Source organism: Lathamus discolor, chromosome 3, assembly GCF_037157495.1.
Source record: "Lathamus discolor isolate bLatDis1 chromosome 3, bLatDis1.hap1, whole genome shotgun sequence".
NCBI classification, from domain to species: Eukaryota; Metazoa; Chordata; class Aves; order Psittaciformes; family Psittacidae; genus Lathamus; species Lathamus discolor.
In genome coordinates, this window is record NC_088886.1 from 8,180,001 (window position 1) to 8,195,854 (window position 15,854).

The following is a 15,854-nucleotide window of genomic DNA, read 5'->3' on the forward strand; positions in this document are numbered from 1 at the left end:
TGTAATCAACCTTAGTTTTGTGGGAAAGGCTGGTAGCAAATTTTGAGGCTACTGTTAGTAATTCATTAAGTAATAAGTTCTATTGTCATTGGAATTTTAAAGCATATGGAACACCAGCGGAGCTATAGACCTAATTATTTGTCATCTTTTGCTGCTTTCTTCTTTTCCGAGAGATTGACAACGTTTTTAGCTGTTCCTGCTTTGAAACTCATAGACATGATAGTTATTTTTTATAAACATGTCATTTTTAATAAACTCATTAAAAGGAGCAGAGTTTAAAATTAGCAAACAAGGACTGACTGAGACTGCTACTTCAATTTACCACTTGCACATTGCTTCCAACTTCTGCCTTTATATTGACAGAACCTGCAAATCAAAGTGTGATAGAAATGACCGTATGTATAGGGAGGATACATACACCGTATGTATATATATATATACAATACCATATGTATTGGTAGGATAGATCAAGGCAGTCCAGATCTCTCAAGTACACATGAGACAGTGTGGAGTATATTGTATATATTGCATAACCATTCTACCTCTCCATTTACATGCGCAAGAGCCGGATTGGAGGTTTTCGTATCCCAACATAGGCAGCAGCAGGAACCACTCTTCTTCCTGTGAGTTTATAGCAAAGTAGAGGTAGTCTTCACTGGAGAAAGTTTTTGCCAGAGCAGCAGTCTTGCTGTCTCTCAGGCACCTAGCTATGGACAGTTGCTAGCCAATAGAGTCTCATTATTAGCTAATTCTGAAATAGCCTCTTCCCTCTTTGTGCAGGTATGTAGGTTGTTTACCCTCTTAACTCCTCTGTGTTTGATGCGCAGCTGGGCTTTCTTCCAAACCAGTTATACGTTTTGCTGTGTAATAACAGCACCTTGTGCACATTAAGGTGTACCCAGGTTTTACAGGAGAGAGCTTTTGCTCTCATTTTTAGAGATCTACTCCTGAGATAACTCCCACTCAACAAGCTGGTTTGAAAATATAGTAAAAAATTGCCTTTGCTGATCAACTTACACTCGCACAGAGTTTAACATACGTTTGTATCCTTAATCCTCTTGAAAGTTTTCATTCCCTACACTTTTAGAGCTTCACCATTTGTACCTTCATCAAATACTGTATTGTCACAGAAACATCTCTGAATGATGTGTTTGGTGCAGCAGCCCTGCAGCCCATTTTTGCTTCAGTGGGCAGAGTTCCTCTTTCAGAAGTACTCACAAAGGGCACGGTTTGGCATAAGGCAGTAGGTGCTGAGGTTCTTGGAGTGCTCAATGGAGAGACTTCAGATTCAGTTAACAGCAATGGTCTTATTTAGGTGCTCTAACTCACTTTGCAGAAACTAAAATATTTGTTTCAGTGCCAAGATGTTATACAAGGACTACATTTACTTCATGCCCTGCTGAGAGAAGCTAGCAAGAGCTGTTATCAAAGACTCCTTTTCTCCTTAGTCATTTAATAGTAGCAGCTTCTCTTTTGTGCTCTGGGAGAGCAGAATAGGAAGTGATAATCTCCTTGGAATACAGCAGACACCTGTTTGATAAGTGGTAATTGCATTATTCCTGAAGGATTATCACAGTGGTGCTTGTTTCTTTGTAATGAAACTCTGCTATAGAGGCAGAGCAGAGCTTCACTAGAAGGTGTATGAAAATCCATTGCAAAAGATTGAAGGTGTTTGGGACTCTGTAAACAGAGTTTCACTTTAAATGAGTTTATGGTAAGTGGGATCACTGTGTAATTGCAGAAGAAAGCTGTGTAAAAGAACAGCATCACTTCTGTTGTTTTATATGTGAGGGAGAATGTTTGCTGTTGTTAGAACTTCACCAAGGGTTTGCTCTAGTTTTGTGTAGCGCCTGATATAGTCTCAAATGCTGCTTCTAAAAAAAGTGATATTTAAAGAATATTAAATTGCTCCATAGATAACCTTGTAAATGCTTAGAATGGAGCTAATCTGGTCCTCTATTGAAAGTGTTGGTTCAAGTCCTATAAAATGTTGATAAAACATGGAACTAAGAAGGTATTAGTTGATAAATCTATTTGAGACAGATAACTTCCTCTGCCAAACAAGAGGAGAGCTCAGTTTTCAATACTGATCACTGGATTGAATTCTTTTTCTAAATGGAGTTACTGCCCAGTGGTCAAAACATAGACCTGAGGCAGATTTGTAGCTCTGCAGACTTTCTTATGACATTTAATAAAACACTTAAGCAAGTCAAGCCTTCTGATTTCTGAGAGCAAGCTGAGATTTAATGCCAAACTTTCATAAAAGTCAAAAAGTAGCTACATGGCTTCCACTGGATTTCTGTAGAAACTGGTCACCGTATTTTGTTCAATGGCTAAGAAAATCCAGTCTAAGATGTTGGGTATATTTCATGAGGTCTCCAGTTAGAAAGACCTTTATAAATGCTTCATTTTTTTGTTATTTATGGTCTTTATCTTTTGCTTGTCAGACTTGAAACTATCCTACATCAGCCAAGCACATTCAGTATGTAGTTATACTGAATGAAATTAATGTATTTTTAGCTGCAACCATCCCAACCCAACAATTTACCATTTGCGAATATTAAATTTTTTTAGCATTAATAGAATTTATTGTTTCTAGTTTTGAAACTTTGTCCTTTAATGAAGAAGGTTATGTACTTAGTGCCTTTAATTCCACTGATGTAAATAGTTAAAAGCATTTCCATTTATTCCAGGTAAGAGAAACAAAAATAGAAACAATCATCCTTTTCAGCAGCTCATTTTCAGAAGGCAGTAACACTGTGTTTTCAAAAGGCTAACATTGCAAAAATCCTGTTCCTTGGATAGTGATATCCAGGAAGGAAGAGGCAGCATAAAAAGCCTATCGATGTTTGAACCATTTGTTGAAAGCAGTGTTGCTAGCACAACTGCTTGAATTCTGCCAGGGAATTATCTAGTGCTGGAAACATATCCAGGCACTCTTCTGTTTGCCATCCAAAGCATTGTACAATGTTGTGAAGTAAATGGCATCCCACCATAGACCAGAAACGTGCCAAGTAGTTGGCTGATACTCTTTGTGAATGCAAAGCAGTTTCCAAGATGTATCTGTGAATATCTCTGGACAATATGTGGTCTGGATGAGTGTTATGAGGTTGTTTGTTGGTTTATACTGTTGCTTACAATTGTTTGTTACCTTAAAAATCTGTTTAATTTTTTTTTAATCTCTTCTGAATAGCAAAAAATAGACGATTTGTGATCAGACTTAGAACAAACAATGCTGCTGTACCCTCTTGTATGGCAATTACATAGTTACTTAAAGAATATATCAGAAACCTGACAGGCACTGTGTTTCAACACAGAAGTCACCAATGAAACAGGACAATGTTAGTGCCTTGATTCCTTTTCAGCCTTTACACTGTGAAGAATTTTGAGGAAAGGAAATATGGGAAGACAAGTTAACTCTGTTCCGTGCTTTTGCAGTTGTTAAGAGTCTGAACCTATGTTAAGTGCAGCTGAATTTTGCACAGTTGCCGTTTGAGTGTCAAAAGTAAGATTTACCACTATCACAAAATACCATAACCAGACTGCAGAGCATATGACAGAGAACACTCATCTACAGAGAACTGGTGGATGAGTGGGTGCTGGTGCTTTCCCACGTTTTCAGGTGCTATAGAGGGACTCTCATCCTTTTTTCTTACAGAACTTTTGTTTACCTTGATCCTCTCATTTGGCAACATGAAATGGATGAATGCTTTGACTCCTGGTATTTGTTATCACCCAAAGGCAGCCTCTCTCTGGCTTGGGAAAGGTTGGGAATCCCAGTTTCTCTATGAATAACACTCTATTAGATGTAATAGGTATTGTTTTGGTGAGAGAATATTTATTTTTGGTTCCTGAGACCTTCAGGAATGTACAGTGAGTTACGACCTGTTCCCGGGCGTGTATGCTTTATACATCAGTTCACACAGGTGTACTTATTAATGAACTCACTTAACCAATTTACATGCATAAGTTTTAACCACTGAGTAATTAGTGAAAGCATTGCCGAGGAACTGGAAATTTGGGAAATGTGTCATTATTTGCATATCAGTATAAAGCAATTACTAAATTAAAGAGTGCACGTTGTGACAAACATGAAGCTCCTTTACTGTTGCTTTGTCAGTGCACATTAACATCAACTTGATGTGAAAGCCTGGCTTTCTCTGCATGAACTAAAAATCCTAAGGCAGAAGTACACAATGAATCACCCAGAGTTTGGAGGCTAGCGTGCTGAATTGCCTTGGGGTTCAGACTGAGGAAAGAAAAAACTGATGTAAAAGACCATTGAGAAAACGTATCAGTGGAAAGTAATTAACTCAAGATCCACAATTAGCCTCATGGTCTATACTTAACTGTGTTCCAGGTCTTTCAGCGATCATTTAATTCTGTTACCCTGTGTTTCAAATAGCTGCAAATGGCTTGGCAGATTTTTCATCCTTTTTAATATTTACAGTTTTTGTCTAAGAAGAAGAAAGAGCTCTGTAAGTGATCACAGGTATTTATTTCACTCTCTCAAGTATATCTCTTTCTTAGTAGAATCAGTTGTACAAGGAAATACTAATTTTCCTTTTGTTTCCTTTAAATATATTTATGGTTTGAAGCAACATTAAGTACTACAGTATCGGTCCTTCTGCTTTAATTCCTAACTAGGCTTAATCAAATGGGAGCTAATCAAAACCGGGGTGATTTTCTCTTTCATTCAGCTAGCAAATGAGAGTGATAGATTCACAGTAGTACGGCTTGTGATTAACAGCAACCGTAGCAAAAATTGGCATGTGTGTTCAGCCAGTGTACCAGAGCTGGGTGTTCCCAGAGGAACAGGCGCAACTTTTTCTCAAGCTTTTACAGAAGCTCTCAGCAGTGTTTTGTGAAGCTTGCTTTATCGCGGTTGTTGCTGTGTGCCCAGCACCCCTCATCTGGTGTCTGAAAGATGCAAGTGGCCTGTTCACCGTGCCGTGGACTCTTCTCCAGCCTCCCTCCTCCCACGCCGGGTGCTGTTTATCCACAAGTTAATTCCAGAGCATCTTCACCACGCTGCTGCCTTCAGCACCTTGTGCAAACATCTCCCAGGGTAGTGACTTTTTACTGCAGCAGAAGGAATAAGATATGTATGTTTAATATGCAACCTTTTGTAATAAACTGCAGAATAATTTTGGGGAATTAAGCAAAGCAATCTCTTACCCTTAAGATTTTATTTTTTAAATGTATTAATATTTATGATACCATTTTCAGTTGAGATCTTTCTTAACTTTTGGGTTCTCTCTCTTAACTCTATAGCATTCTTTTGTGATCTTAATCTTCATTATAGTTCGAAGCTCTACCATGGGAACATGACTGAAATCCTTGGAATGAATTTCCTACAACCTGTGTTGACAGGTTTAAATTACATACTCTGACACTGTTCTTGTGGCTGGATTAGAAACTTTTTTCCAAGTTAAACCTGCGATAAGTAATTGTCACAGCGCGCTGGCACAATGCTAATTTGAAGTGACATGTCCAAACTGGCCTCAGTAACATGAAGAACCCTAACAGGTGTGAGGGGTGGATCTTCCCATGGGCCCTGCTGAACTTCTAACAGGGGAAAAAGAGTAGAAGAAGTGAAATGAACCTTGAATAAAGCTGTCAGCAGTAATTATCTCAACAACACTTTGTGAGGAGTTAAAATAAGCATTGCTGATTTATAACCTGGACACACTCCACCCTAGAGATTTTTTCATCCAGTTAGTGTTTAAACTGAAACGTTGAATACCTGTCAAGATGTTTTTTTGTGTTGAAGATGCAGCAGGAAAATGAAGTTATTTTCCAGAGGAAGTTAATTTCAAGGGCTGTCAAATGTTTTAAACTCTTGTTTTAATTTTAATGTTTGCACAACAGTTTAATAAAACAAACAAACCTAGAGCATACTTGACTCTTTCCCGGCTAATGCTGTTTGATGTCAAAAGACGAAGTGGCTAATGTTGAACTACATCCACTTTTTATTGTTGTTCAAGGAGGAATGAGGGTTTACATGATGGAAGGAGAGCTTTGGTTGGTTGATTTATTTGTTTAAATTAGGTACTGAAGTTGAATACCAATGTCTTGTTGACCAGTATACACTGAAGAGAGCCCTTCAGTTCCATATAGTGAATCTTTGAGTCTTGTAATTAATTTCATAGTACAAAAAGCCCTAATTTCAGTAAATTAAAAAAATGCATTTGGCAGGCTTTTTTTATGGATTACAATGTACCTTCATTTTACAGTGGGCCACTTTTTACAGTGGTAACACTTGTTTTATATATACAATATATTTCAATATGGATATACTGAAAGAATACTTGCTAGCTTTTAGAAAAGATAAACATTAATTCACAGAAAACCTTTGATCTCTTGAAGGTTTAAACATTAGTTTTAAACATGAACATGTGGGAATTCTTAAGTCATGTACAACTTTGACTTTGTGAAGATTACACACTGAAAACAAGATAGATTATTTAATGTATAATTATACAGCGATAAGTGATGGGATTGAACGTGTTGAGTGCGTATTTGTTCCCAAGGAATTTAGCAAGTGTTTGAGCACAACAGGCTGCCCACGCATTGTTATTAATGTTTAGTTAAACACTGAGAACTAGAGGCATGGCAAGAGCAGCCTCATATGAAAGATCTCTTCTGTCATAGCATCATTTTTTCTTGACATGGTGATACTCGGAGTATCCTTAGAAATAGCATGAGTTGTCTGAGAGTCCACCACCTCCTTCCTGCATGGGTTGGTTTCTCTGTGTTTGGTTCTCCAACCAAGAGAGTTGAGTGATTCTCCAGAGAGTATCGGATGGCTCCAGGAGTGCCAAAAAATTGCAAAAGAGTTCCCGCGCTCTCATTTCCCCTGCTTCGATATTCATATTCAAAGGGCTATGCTGGATGCATGTGGAAACCACTGTTTTCTTCAACTCTGTATAATGGCGAACTTCCCAGTCTTACCTTTCAAGTGTGGAAGTAAAACTTCACCTGCTGTCATTCACTTGCTCTACTTCTCCTCCCTCCCTTTTACACTTCGAATTTTCCTGTGTGCCACATTAACTGCTATCTCCATTTCACCACACAAATATTCTTTGCTTTATGTTTTGCTCACTTCTTTAATCTTACAAAAGATAGGTTACAAAAGGAAAATGGAGATGTTGGGAGCAGCCTTACCTGTGTGGAGTATCCTGACCAGTCTTGCTCCAAAGGCAAACAACAAGCAGAATAATTTATTTTCTGGGTATTTCCAATAGATTGTATTATAATTTGTTCCTGTGTCTTTTGGGAGTGTAAAGTTAGGTTGAACTGGTCTGCAGTTCCCTACGTAACCCTGAGATTCTGGCTTAAAACCTGAGGTCTGAGGCATAGGTCTGTGCCTTCATCCAGCCCTGCTGAAAAAGTATTTCTCTCTAATTTCTTGTTCTGCACACTTAGTATGGTAATCTTTTTGAACAGGGAACTTAATTTGTCTGGTGAGGAGAGAGAGATGACATCTTGGTAGGCTGGGAGAAATTAACTTGTTCGGATTTTTCTGAGATGTGCCCGTCAAGAAGAAGAGATTAGCAGTGATGGCTACACCTTGCAGATGTCTAAACTGAAGTCTGTCTAGACTAAAAGCAAGAGAATTTCACATTTATCACAATGTTACCTACCCTGGCTGAAATGATAGAGAATGGACTGAACCTGAAGATATGGAAAACTCATTTGCAGGAGCCATGCCATTCAGCCAAGATGTAGAAAATGAGGTAGTTGTTTCATCTTGTCTATTATGTTACTACTGTTGGTGCACTTCGGCTATGAAAGCATTTGACCCCTACGATGCCTCTTATCCAAACTCAGCTAGTAGTACCGTATGCACATGGAGTATAATAGAAAAACTAGGACAGAAATGTTCCTTCTCAAACTTTTTCTTCCTTCTCAAACTTCATGTGGTTGTCGTCAAGAAAAGACATTTCCCCCAAGCTTCAATACAATGCCTACAGACAGACAGACATCTGTAGTGTCATTGTCATTTATCATACAGGGAATTACATTAGGCTATGATAAAAAGACATGTAACAAAATCATACATTTAATATGAAAACTGAAATGTTTGATAAAGCTCCTCCCTCACCTCTCTCTCGTTATCCCTTCTTTTACCTGATGAGGGGTGAAACGCATCGTAGGAATTACCCCAACAAATAGAAGGATCAAATTATACGGTAGTCAAATTTTCACAGTGGAGACACCTGCAGTCAGTGAGTGTTTTGCAGTGGGCACCTTTGTCTTAGGTCATTTTGAATAATTGAGCATGGCGTGTTATGAAATGTACTCAGTCATGTTTGTTTCTTTATACATTAGCCATGTATCAGTGAGTAAACCAGTAAATGAAAAAGCTAAGCAGCTCACATTTTGAGCACAGTGAAAGGGCTGTCACATGGAGTATTTGAACCAGGATTAGGTTGCAGTCTGTAGGCAACAGTGCGTTCATTTCTGATTAAGATTTTTTTGTGTGATATATGTGGATTATAAACCTCCTCATGTGTACTGCAGCCTGGATGCAATCTCTAGAAAGAGCTCTTGTGCAGCTGGTGATCTGATGATTTATAAATAGTATTTTGGGATATCATTTCCATGTTTGTTAATATATTTATTTCTAACATGCAGTAAAACTAGCATGAAACTGCAGCTAGCTAATACTGGCAAGCTGGTTATGGTGAAAGCACTAAACAGCAGCCACAAATGTCTGTTAGGTTTCATAGTTGGTTTGTACTGCAATAATAATTATCAAGGGTGGTTAGAAGCTTTTAGTTGTGGTAGAATTCCCTTTGTTAAAACAGCTCTGAATCAGAGGCTCTTCAAGCTTAGCATGAACTTCTGTTCTTAATTAATTAGATAACTTTTTACTTACAGTGGCTTTGCAATGTTTACGGTGAATGTTGCTCGCATGCTGCTGTTGTTTCCAGGGCAAACCAAAGTTTTTTGGGTTTCAAGATGCTTGTATAATCTCTATCGAAATTTAACTTCGCAGGGTGAGTAATATTTTGGGCACACTTTTCTGGAGATAACCTTCTCTTACTTCTTAAGCAGAGCACTCAGCTGTAACAGTGAAGGCATAAAACATTCTCTAATACTGAGAGCTGCTGCAGTTACTGACTTGTAGAAGTTTATCCAGCCAAACTCCATATTGCAACACATGCTGACAGCAGATTTATTTTAAGTACAGGTACTATGTGGGCTTGATTGGTGTTTTTATCTCATTCTCAAGAAGGGGAAACCAGGTATTGCCAGTTTTCACCAAAATTAAGATACCTATGATGTAAAGTATAGTTCTAGAATTGGTTGAATGTGCTGGTCTAAAGATACTGCTTTACAGAGATATGGAGGGGAAAGGCACTGTGGTGGAGGGAGCATCTCATTGCCTGGGGCTAATACAAGAGCTATAGCAGAGATGCCATCTTGAAAGATTTGGGATAAGGTAATCTGAGTGTTCGTTAACTGCTTTAGATGATAAAACCCAAAAGGCTAAATTATGTACTTTGTATGCTAAACTCGCCCACCCCCACATTTGAATATATGCAAGTTTTAATCCTACCTGTTCAACATTCTAGAGTCTGAAAGGAGGCATTAGAAAGTGTTTGCCTCCTTGGCAATTATGCATGGAGTGACATCTTTGGGAAGTTTTCTTTGTGGTTTCTTCCATCCAGCTGTGCTAGTGAGTGCAGCTGGAAAGCTGGGACTATAATTTCACCTACCTGTTTTTCAGGATGCTAGAACTGGAGGGTGGGTTATTAAGGTTATTATTCCTTTTGCCTAATATACTGCAAGCTGGCCTTGAGCAGGACTGGGATTTAGTATTGCTTTTTATGGGAGATTTATGAAGGTGAGTCAAGTATCAGAAAGCATGCTCCTTTTTTTTTTGTAAACCAGTATTCTGTTTGCTTACCTTATCTCTGAGTATTAAAGACGGAAAACATGGATTATTTTCCTTTACCTCAGGAGGAAATCACACTATGAGAATTCCTCCATTTAGCTTTCTATTGAAGGAGATTATATACAGCCAAACATAATTCTGTACTACAAGCTAATTCTGCAATACAAGCTGTTACAGCTGATTGAATAATTTGACTGATTCATAGCAGTCAAGTGATACAGATATTACATTTCTTTTTATGATCTTTCCACTTTTTATTTAAAATACAGCAGGAATGTCCACTGCAAGGTTTTTGTTCTGGTTTAAGCTTGCCGTTGTCAGATAATGCCTGTTGCTTCACTTGCTGTGCATGAGCAAGTGAAACCTGCCATCACTGATAAACTCCTCTCCTTTGAGTATGGATCAAGCGTTCTGTGAATTTTTTTCTGATGCTTTGTAAGATTCATAGACTGACCTTTGAATTTCTGAGAGTAAATGATCAAGGTTTATGTCCAAAAAATGTATTGGAAAAGAAAATACTTTGCCATGGAAAAATATCACCCTAGTAAGCTGGAAAGTATTCTTCATAGAATCATAGAATCATAGAATAGTTAGGGTTGGAAAGGACCTCAAGATCATCTAGTTCCAACCCCCCTGCCATGGACAGGGACACCCCGCACTAAACCATCCCACCCAAGGCTTCATCTAACCTGGCCTTGAACACTGCCAGGGATGGAGCACTCACAACCTCCCTGGGCAACCCATTCCAGTGCCTCACCACCCTAACAGGAAAGAATTTCCTCCTTATATCCAATCTAAACTTCCCCTGTTTAAGTTTTAACCCGTTACCCCTTGTCCTGTCACTACAGTCCCTGATGAAGAGTCCCTCCCCAGCATCCCTATAGGCCCCCTTCAGATACTGGAAGGCTGCTGTGAGGTCTCCACGCAGCCTTCTCTTCTCCAGGCTGAACATCCCCAACTTTCTCAGCCTATCTTCATACAGGAGGTGCTCCAGCCCCTGATCATCCTCGTGGCCTCCTCTGGACTTGTTCCAGCAGTTCCATGTCCTTTTTATGTTGAGGACACCAGAACTGCACACAATGCTCCAGGTGAGATCTAACAAGAGCAGAGTAGAGGGGCAGGATCACCTCTTTCGACCTGCTGGTCATGCTCCTTTTGATGCAGCCCAGGATACGGTTGGCTTTCTGGGCTGCGAGCGCACGCTGCTGGCTCATGTTTATTTTCTCATCAATCACCATACGAGTAGCTCAAACAATAAAGATAGGTACCCTGTTACATGGTAACTGAAATTGTTTCTCTTTTTAAGTCGCCTTTTAAACAATCAAAAGCTGTTGGTTTTGGGTTTTTTTAAACTGACAAGTACCAGGTGATAACTACTAAAGGGCTACTTTTAATAACTTGCCCTGTTTAGCGGGAATACTGGTAAGAGCCTATATGTTTAGGTAGATGTGTTAATATACATTAAAGCAAATCAAATAAATAGAACTCCCCCACGTTCCAAAGCCTCAAAACTCTCACTTGCTCATAGCAATCAAATACTTAAAGAGCACAAAATACATCAATATTCCTGCTCTTCTTAAGCATTATCATTTATGCTTGCTTGTTTTCAATAGTTCTTGTTAAAAAAAGTTACATTCTTTTAGAGAAAAGGAATCCTGTGATGACAAGGACCCTGTGAGCAGCACAGCCTCTCACATTGTGCCAAAAAAGTCCATTACACATCTGCAGCTCTTGTCTTCTGCAAGGTGACATGTTTTGCAGGCTTGTCTTGCCTATTGCACCTGTGAAACCCTGGAGTTCCTGGAGAAGTTTCCTGCTGTTGAGAACAGCAATAGGGAGTTTAATTTGCTCCAGACCTAGCTGATATGCAAACTGTTCTACCAAAGATGGTTGACTGTCTTGGCAGGTCATTCTCCATCTCATCCCTCTGGAAAGACCATACTTTGCAACAATAAATACTGAGAGGATAATAGCAGACAAAATGGATAAGTCTGTAAATTATGTACTTTATGGCCTGCCTGTTTTCCTACCATAATTTATTTCCTGAAGTATGTGCTGACTTAAATACAGGCAGCTTACTGGCAAGAAGAGTTGTCTTAGTTTTATTCAGATTACTGGATTGCTGTGTCTGTATTTACATGGAGCAGAGTATTTCCAAAATGACTGTGATAGTTGAGGAAGAGAAAGAAGATCCAGTTCTTTACAGGTTATTGCTTTCAGCTGGCCAGTTTGGATGTCCAAATACATTCTATAAAGTATTAGAAAGCTCTTGGAGCTTGCCTTCATACTTTCCTCATTAGACACGGTTGCCATTAGAAGCATATTTAAAGTGCCATTTTTCTCCGTCAGTGTGTGGCCTAGTACAAGACCAATTTGTCATATCCAGTTACTACTTTCCTGATGCAGTAGACCAAGCTTGCAATTTTTGTATCAGCATTTCTCTGCAGCTGCAGTTCTCTGCTGGTATGACTCCTTCATAATCTTACTACTGTTTTATCTTTCTTGTCTTTAGTGTCTTGATTAAATATCTCTGGACTGGTACAAGAGACTGAGTTTGTTCCTTCCTTTGTAGTTGCAGAAGTCTGCAAGAGTGGGAGTTAAGTTGTGCCAACAAACTCTAGAGGACAGAAAACTTGTGAGGTGACGGACTTGTTTTTCCTATTACTCTGAGAATGTGCTGGCAGCACTCTGGAGTTACATGTTCTCAGTTACTTCTTTCGCTGCTGCAGACATACTTGTATCATGAAACACTTGAAAAAATAGTCTTCTTAGATAGTTCTAAAAGATGCTTATAGAAGCTTCTGCATTAAAATTGTATTTCTTAACAGGAAGAATAATCTGTTGCTTAAAACAGCTGGTCTCAGTCCAGATTTGGCAAATATTTCTAGGTTGACCTGGAAAGTTCTTGGCACAGAATCCTGCATGTTTGGATCAGAAATTGCATAAATTCATCCCCAGTTATTAACGCTGGCAATAGAAATGTAAATCATCTTACACTGAACATTTCCAAATAAATCCAGTGTCTTACTGTTGGAAAGCACCAGTGAGAGTTAGACTTATTTTTTTCTCTCTCTAAATTGTAAGGTTTGGTAGCGGTCTTTCTTTTAGTTGTTAAAATGTAAATCAAGTATCTTTTGTGCACTTTTAGTCCAGGTGTTACCATTACCTTTTGCATATTAGTAGCAATCTATTCAATATCTCTGCTGTCTCCTAAAAGGATTATTCTGCTGCCATTTTTCCTGGAATGTTTCAAGGCTTCATTTTTATTGTCCTCCTTAAAATGCTGTAGGAAGCCAAACAGGAGATGACTTAAACTTTCAGCAAGCATGGGTGGTCTATATACACTGTTCAGCAGGAGATCTGTTTTTTCAGTAATCATAGAATCATAGAATAGTTAGGACTGGAAAGGACCTCAAGATCATCTAGTTCCAACTCCCCTGCCATGGACAGGGACACCTCCCACTAAACCATCCCACACAAGGCTTCATCTAACCTGGCCTTGAACACCGTCAGGGATGGAGCACTCACAACCTCCCTGGGCAACCCATTCCAGTGTCTCACCACCCTAACAGGAAAGAATTTCCTCCTTATATCCAATTTAAACTTCCCCTGTTTAAGTTTTAACCCGTTACCCCTTGTCCTGTCACTACAGTCCCTGACAAAGAGTCCCTCCCCAGCATCCCTATAGGCCCCCTTCAGGTACTGGAAGGCTGCTATGAGGTCCCCACGCAGCCTTCTCTTCTCCAGGCTGAACAGCCCCAACTTTCTCAGCCTGTCTTCATACAGGAGGTGCTCCAGTCCCCTGATCATCCTCGTGGCCTCCTCTGGACTTGTTCCAGCAGTTCCATGTCCTTTTTATGTTGAGGACACCAGAACTGCACACAATACTCCAGGTGAGGTCTCACAAGAGCAGAGTAGAGGGGCAGGATCACCTCCTTCGACCTGTTGGTCACGCTCCTTTTGATGCAGCCCAGGATACGGTTGGCTTTCACCTTGAGCTACTTGCAAATTGTTTTGCCTATTTCTGATTCTGTTTCGCTTTCCAACTCATGTACCTTTCAGCTGTGAGACCTTTCGAGTAGGGATTTGTACACGTGTACATTTACTGCCTAGAAAAATGAACTAACCTTACTTATTTTTTGCTTTTATGTATATTTATTTCATAATCTAGCTCATTATTGATGCCACATAATCTTTGTTTAGCATTGATAGTTTTATTATTTCCAAAATAAAGCTTAAACTTCCCGGTACAAGAGTCTTTCTTGAGAGATGACTCTCTCCTTTATCTTAGAATGAAGGCAACTTAGTTCTAGAGAAATGTTCATGCTGCTAGATGATTTTGAAATGAAAGGCAGAGCTTCTATTTGTCCTAGCCTTTCCTTTACAAAAAAAACCTTCTTAAAAAAAGAAATGCTAAAGGGGAGGGTGATTTCTCACAAAAATGTGCACAAAAAACCCAACATTCCAGCAACTGTCTGGAGAGTAGGATGAAATGTGCTCTGATGTTGAACCCCTTCTGCTGTTAGCTCATTTTTGAGAGACGCTTTGACACTATAATATAGGGTTGCAAATTGGAATTGCAACACCCTGCTATTGGGCCAAGTGATGAAGCAGCATAATAACTGCTAGCTTGATCTTACCACTCTTTCTTTAATGTGTATGTAAAAGATACCGGGAGCCTTTCCAGGCATCTGTCAGGGTATTTGATGCTATTAGATAGAGAACTTCAGTCTGTGTGTGGTTAGCGTGTGTGTGTGTATGTTTTACTAGTGTTTTATATAGTGTGGTAAGTACAGGGCAAAGTTTCAGGTTTTAGAACAGTTGGGTTTTGTTTATTATTAAAAGCTTATGAAAATACTAATTAAACTGGTGGATTATTCTGTACAGAGAATACAGTTCTTATGCTCTTGTCACAGGAGTTTTATAGGTAATTGGTCTTGACCTGTATGTCGTCTTTAATATTTCATTTGCTCCAGAGTATTATTGCTCACTTCCTTTAAGACGATAGCTGGGCTTTTTATGCAGCTAAACTTCTGTTTAACCTTGCTATGAGAATGTGACAGTAGGCTAGTTCAGACAGGTTAACATTCATTTGGTAACCAGCCTGCCTAATCAGCCTGCTTCAACCTGCAGCAGATTAAATCTTTGTGAGTTCTAGCAGGCAAGTGATAAAGTCATTCTGAATTATGTATAAAAATAAATGGGGTATTTTCAGTGCTTATGGTAGTAAATGAAATGTAAGGCTTATGATTTATTTGATTTTTGTTGAGGGTGATTGCAATTTATTTTACCTTAATGCTTTTGCAGTCTAATTAGGAGGATGCTGTATTTCTCAAATGCATAATGTAAGTATCTTTATTCTGTGCCCTGCTAAGATAGGAGCAACTTTTATATCAGCTAGAAAATCTTTTGTGTCCTCTCTGTGTTTCTTCTGAAGGAACCATTAGAAACAATGCTTTAAGCATACAGACAGAACTGTCTTTCTCCATGTTGCTAAGAATAGTACAGGATCGAGTATTTTGTCATTGCTATAATGAATCAGCTATTTTATTTAAGAGCTATTCACATTGTAAATTTAACCCACGTATTATGAAGATAGGGCTTGGGTGCTTCTGAACATCCTACTTGTGGTCATCGTCCTTCTGTGACCAGGACTGATGGGCTTTCCAGAAATGGTGGAAGGCTGGGTATATACTTAGGCTGTGTAAAGAAAGGTGCAAGGTGTGCTTGAAATGTAGCAGTGGCACAGACAGTTCTGATCATAGGGTGGACAATTCTCATTTTTCATTGTATTGATAGTACATTTTTTTAAATGCAATGTAAGTTCAGGATCAGATCTTCAAATGTTACTGTTTTGTGTTTGCTGGCATTGAACAATTTTGTCATTCAAGTCATAGAATGGTTAGTGTTGGAACGGACCTTAAAAATTATCTAGCTCAACCACCCT

The 15,854-nt window shown here is 39.0% G+C and overlaps 1 protein-coding gene across 1 annotated transcript in view; it reads left to right on the top strand.

Moving 5' to 3' along the window:
* The window catches only part of FAF1 (Fas associated factor 1), a 174,933-nt gene that overhangs the window by 98,440 nt on the left and 60,639 nt on the right, over positions 1-15,854 (top strand). The window lies entirely within an intron of this gene.